At 41.8% G+C, this 6,150-nt stretch overlaps 1 protein-coding gene across 2 annotated transcripts in view; it reads left to right on the plus strand.

Moving 5' to 3' along the window:
• EGF (epidermal growth factor) overlaps positions 1-6,150 on the plus strand; it is a 91,349-nt gene that overhangs the window by 21,215 nt on the left and 63,984 nt on the right. The gene's annotated exons all lie outside the window — the stretch shown is intronic.

Genomic DNA, 6,150 nt, shown 5'->3' on the forward strand with positions numbered 1-6,150 from the left:
ACCTGTAATCTCTGCACTTTGGAAGGCTAAGGTGGGAGGATTGCTTGAGGCCAGGAGTTTGAGACTAGCCTGGACAGCATAGCAAGACTCTGTCTCTACAAAAAAAGAAAAAAAAAAAAGAAAAACAAATAGAAATGCATTAACATGTACATTTTGTATACACATGGGAGACACCTGCGGAATGAGTAGCTCTCAAAGACGTGGCTTTAAATGCCAGCTTACATAATATCTTTAATAAAGAACAGTAAATTTTTAGAGAAGTGGCAAGACGGAGGAAAAGGACTTTGAGTTTCTATGAGCAGCAACTTGGGGGAAGGCAAATAAATGGCAGATAAAGGCTAGTTAATAAAGCTTGTTAATGTAGATACCTCTGCAGCCATTGCCAGGCCATAAGAATCTAAAGTTATCTTCAGCGGTTAACTTTTATTATCCCTGGTAGAGAGGGGGTACCTATTGCCTTTGTAAATCTATGTCTCACATTTAGAGAGAGAGAGAGAGAGAGAGAGAGAGAGAGAGAGAGCTTTTCTGCATCTATTTCTTTTTAATTGTTTGAAGCTCAACAATCCTTCCTATTTTGGAATACCATATTCTGGAGTCCTACAGGGCCATCTTTGAATTTTCCCACTGTCTCACCCCCAATTTCTAATCCAACACCAAATCCATTCCATTCTACCTTCTAAATACATTTCAAATGCCCACTTCTCTTCTCTACTGCCACCGCCATAGTCTAAACAGGCAGGCACTTTTTGCTTGGCCTGCTATAGTAGCCACTCAGCTGATGCTTCTGTTTTCTGAATCTGGTCCATTCACTCTCCTGCATAAAATCCTTCAAACGCTTTGCTTTGAACTTAGGTTGAAGTTCAGCATTTTACCAGTCTCATCAATGTTGGACCGACCTGCTCTAGTAGTCTCTGAATTTAGTGCAAGTCTTGCTGTAGCTCCTCAGGCATGCTAATCTCCTTCCTTTCTTTAGGATTTTGCAGTCACTCTTCCTTGGCTTAGACTTCTCTTCATTTCTGAACTTAAATGTTATGTCCTCAGATAGGCCTTCTCTGATAAGCCAATCAAAATAGGCCGCTTCACCTCTTACTTTTTTCACAGTACGCCCTTCGTTGAACTCATCATGAGGTGTAATTACATACTCATTTGCTTTCTTTTTGGGTTCTTTCTCCCACTTGATTATAAGTGCCATACAGGTAGGAGCCATGTCTGTTTTGTTTGTTTTTTTTAGCCACCATATATACAGTAGATAGTTATAAATAAATAAATTTTAAATGGTAAATGTTAGAAAAAAGTATGAATGATTGACTGAATCTAGTCACAGTCCCAAATTTCTACTTCTAAATGTAGGCTTCTCTGTTTAAATTCCTTAGCATGTAATTGTTTTTAAAAAGTTGTCATGCCTGTAATCCCAGCACTTTGGGAGGCCGAGGTGGACAGATCACTTGAGGTCAGGAGTTCAAGACCAGCCATGGTGAAATCCTGTGTCTACTAAAAATACAAAAATTAGCCAGGTGTGGTGGTGCATGCCTGTAGTCCCAGCTACCTGGGAGGCTGAGGCAGGAGGATCACTTGAACCCAGGAGGTGGAGGCTGCAGTGAGCCAAGATGGCACCACTGCACTCCAGCCTGGGTGACAGAATGAGACTCTGTCTCAAATAAAAAATAAAAAATAAAAAGTTGTCAGGCCTTTATGAAATACCACAGGGGGCCTACAGAAAGAAAAAGTTTTCAGACTTTTAAAAATTCGTTATAATCGTTAGGCTGCTCAATTTATGAGGCTGCCTTGTAAATGATGTGACACTAACATCTCACCTCTATATAAAATTATTTTCAAGAAAGTTTTAAAACATATTTAACGTTAGTCCTAAATAGCCCTCTAAAGTGCAGACACAGAGATAGAATTGTTTATATGTTCTACTTTTTTTTTTCGAGATGGAGTCTCGCTCTGTCACCTAGGCTGGAGTGCAATGGTGCAATCTCAGTTCACTGCAACCTCCACCTCCCGGGTTCAAATGATTCTCCTACCTCAGCCTTCTGAGTAGCTGGGATTACAGGCACCCACCACCACACCTGGCTAATTTTTGTATTTTTAGTAGAGATGGGGTTTTGCCAGGCTGGTCTTGCACTCATGACCTCAGGTGATCTGCCTGCCTCCGCCTCCCAAAGTGCTGGGGTTAGTGGCATGAGCCACTGAGCCCAGCCTATATCTTCTACATTCTACCTGTTGCATGCCACTAGGGTTTGGTTTAGCTTGGAAAATGTTAAGAACTGTAGGTCCCTGGTACAAGTAGCAAATAACTGTGTTCCTACCTGCCCTAGGCATAGCTCCTGAAGAGAGCTGAGGCTGAACAGAAGGACAAGCATGAGGTTGAGGCAGGGAGTCTAGAGTCAAGGCTAAACTGATGTTATCATCTCTTATACCCTCAGGCAGGTAACTAACAGTGATAATGCTTTCTATGTGGTTTCTTTAAAAACTTAGCTGGAAATTACAATTAAACTTCTGTATTGACTATGCTTTCAATGCAAGTAGTAAGGAGCTACAAAGAATAAAATAAATTCCAAGAGATGAAGTATTTATTCAGATGTTATAAGTGATTTATTTGAATTCACAAAGCAAGAGTTGCAGGACGCAGTTCATCTGTGGGTTGTAGCACCACGTTAAATAGCAACAAGCTAGTGGCCATGCTATAAAATAGATGGGTGAACCCATAATGGTAGTGTAGATAGTCTACACAGAAAGGTGGTGAATCCGATACATTGCCATCTACCTTCCATTTCAGCTCAAGCTGTCTTCAGAGACAACTCATTGTACGAGTGGTGATGACTCACAACAAAATCATAACCACCAACCATCATGAATAAGTATTTACTGAGTTCCATTCATAATAGTTAGAGATATGGCTGCCATCATCACCACCCTCTCTTACATTTACATGTAACCTCAGAATTTTCAAAGTGTTTTCATGGGCTTTAGTTTATTGGTTTTTCACAGCAATGTTGTAAGACAGGAAGGGTAGGGATAATTGTACTCATTTTGTAATTGAGAAACCTGAAGAAATAGAGCAGCTTTTCTGTGATTACACAGCTAGTTGAGGATGAATGTGGGGGAAAATTTCCTATCATCAGTCTCTCAGTTTAGTGTTCTTTCTACCATAAATATATTCTCTCTTCAGAGCCCCTCACTACTCAGGCTCTGTGACAGGGAGTTCAAATATGATAACTGAAAGCATGAATTTCAGAAGAAAATTTACCATGATTCACTAAAGAGCAGCCCCAAACAAGGTGGCAAATAATAGAATTTGATTGGATTGGAAAGCCTCTGCCAGCTGCAGAGCCACAGACAAACTTGGAACCTGGAAGACAATTGGCAATGGAGATTGTCTCCAGTTACTGACTAAGATGTGCTTCACACATACTCCAAGTGCGAAGGACTTTTGATTTCAAGGGCACTGTTACTTTGGCCATCATTGATTAGGTATAAAATGTTTTAGTGTCTTAGAAAGCAGGAATTCTTTTCCTGTGATGTAGGGTCTATGGATCTCTTGATTTCATGTGTTAGATGAAAATATGCAATGTTCCACCTAGGGAGATGGTATATAAAATTTATCAGGTTTTTGATGTGTCTGACATCCTTCAGATTTATTTTTCAGATGACATCTGGTTCTGTTGCCTGGGCTGGAGTGCAGTGGCACTATCTCAGTTCACTTCAACCTCTATCTCCCAGCCTCAAGCAATCCTCTTGCCTCAGCCTCCTGAGTAGCTGGGATTACAGGCATGCATCATCACGCCTGGCTAATTTTTTTATATTTTTGGTAGAGCGAGGTTTCACCATATTGCCCAGGCTGGTCTCAAACTCCTGAGCTCAAGCGATCTGCCTGCCTCAGCCTCCCAAAGTGCTGGGATTACAGGCGTGAGCCACCGTGCCCAGCCCATCCGTCATATTTAAGGACATGCTTCTCTAGAGACTGGCTAGTTCCTCCTGGATATTATGCCCTAATTGCAGCTCCTCTGGTGATCTGGAAAGTAGTACTTTGGTTTACAAAGCATTTAGTAGTGAAGCTACTTCAGTGAAGAAATAACAGAAAAATCATAAACTGGTTGATATGATTTTTGTTATAAAATATAAATATTTATACAAATATGAGTATCAGTAAGCTTACTTCTTACAAAATGTCTAAACTATCATTTATTGAAGCATGTTCTACAAAACTCTAGTTCAATGGGATTTAATGAAGTTACTTAGGGCAAAAAACCTTTCAGAGCCAAGTGATTTAGAGACGCTGTGTTCAATAAAGTTGAATGAGTTTTTTCTCAAGTGAAATTTCTCAGAACCATTCATACGGTTTTGTGCATCATTACTCTCTAAAGGTGACACAACCCATGGCATTTTTCTGTTTTATTTCCCATGCAGCTGCCCATAGGCAGCTTGAATCTATTATTTGTAGCTCAGACCTCTTTTTTGGTTTTTTTGAGCTCTAGACAAAATTTTTTTTTTTTTTAAAAAAGGTCTCAGGCATAAGGAGTGTCAAGTTGCAAATATTGGCTGCAGAGTTAAGCTACAGAGAAAATTGATTTAAAACATGGGAATTTATTCATAGTATACAAAAAGAGCAGCCCTGGTGAAGACTGTCTGGCAAAGGCAAGGGAGGGCCTTACAAAGGCAAAACTTCACGCAGAAGATTGATTTGTTGGTTTGAACAAGTCCTTGACTTGTAGATTCAGGTTGTCTGGTTCTGGAGGAGTTTCATGCTGCAGATATCTGAGCCCCAAATCAAAGTAATAGAGCCACAGTTTCACCATCAGGCTGTTTTTTGATGATCTGACCAGTTTCCTCAAGAGCAGTTGCCCTGGTCCTTCTTCTGGGCCATGCCTTCTAAGCTCAGGGCCCTGCAGTGGGCACATAAAATGTATGTGTTTGGGCTCAGTAAAAATATCCTTATCAAGGCCCTTATAATTGTCTGTCTTGTAAGCATGTCTACTTGGATTTCTTGCAAGTGTTTCAGGCTCAGAGAAAATAACTGACCTACCAAATTTCACCTCCCCCCTCCCCAGCTCCTCTCCCACTAGTGTAATCAACTCAGTGAGTGGCATCACTTTCCACCCCTTCTCCCAAAGCAGAAACCTAGGAGTTGCCTGTTCCTTCCTTTTTCTCACTCCCGTTCCGCGAAATCAATCTCTGCGTCCTAACAATTCTACCCCTTACGATCTAACCACTGTGCCCTTCCTTTAGGGTTCTCTCTCCGGTATCCTCCTGACTAGTATCCCTGTCTCCATTTTCTCTGCTGCAGGGAGCATAATCCCTCAAAAAAGAGGGCCCAGTCATGTTACTCTTTGATGAAAATCTGCTGACAATTCCTAATCATTAGTAATTAATGTGTAGTCCCTTCTTCAGGCTCACCAAGGCTTCTGCTTATTTCTCAGCTTCTTCTCTCACCCTTGCTTGTATTACATTCTGTGTGGCAGCCATCCTCAAAGTTGTACTTTCCTTTCACGAGGCACACTTATGCTCTCCTCCAGCCTGGTCCACATGCTTGGGAACTTTCCTTCTCCTTCCCTTCACTGCCTGTCTCTCCTCATCCTCTGAGAAGCGGCTCCAACATGACTTCCTTCAGGAACACCTTCCTTGATCCACTGTGAGCCTAAGTTAGCTGTTCCAGAGAATGTGTTCTCAGGGAATGTGTTCTCAGAGAATGTCTTCAATCATGTGACACTTAACCATGCTTCGCTGTAGTTGTCTGTCTTTCTATATTCCTTAGTCCTTGGAGGACAGAGAATGTAACTCTCCATTGCATTCCCAATGCCTAAAGGACTTTAATAAACGAGTTGAAAAAACAAGTGAGACAGGCATGGCGGCTCACATCTGTAATCCCAGCACCTTGGGAAGCCACAGCGGGTGGATCACTTGAGATCAGGAGTCTGAGGCCAGCCTGGCCAACATGGTGAAACCCCATCTCCACTAAAAGAAAAACATACAAAAATCAGCTGGGTGTGGTGGTATATACCTGTAATCCAAGCTATTTGGGAGGCTGAGGCAGAAGAATCACTTGAACTCAGGGGGCAGAGGTTGCAGTGAGCTGAGACTGGGCCACTGCATCCAGCCTGGGCAACAGAGCCAGACTCCGTCTCAAACCCCACACCTGCCAAAAAA

The sequence above is a fragment of the Cebus imitator genome, unplaced genomic scaffold (genome assembly GCF_001604975.1).
Source record: "Cebus imitator isolate Cc_AM_T3 unplaced genomic scaffold, Cebus_imitator-1.0 Scaffold17, whole genome shotgun sequence".
Lineage (NCBI taxonomy): Eukaryota > Metazoa > Chordata > Mammalia > Primates > Cebidae > Cebus > Cebus imitator.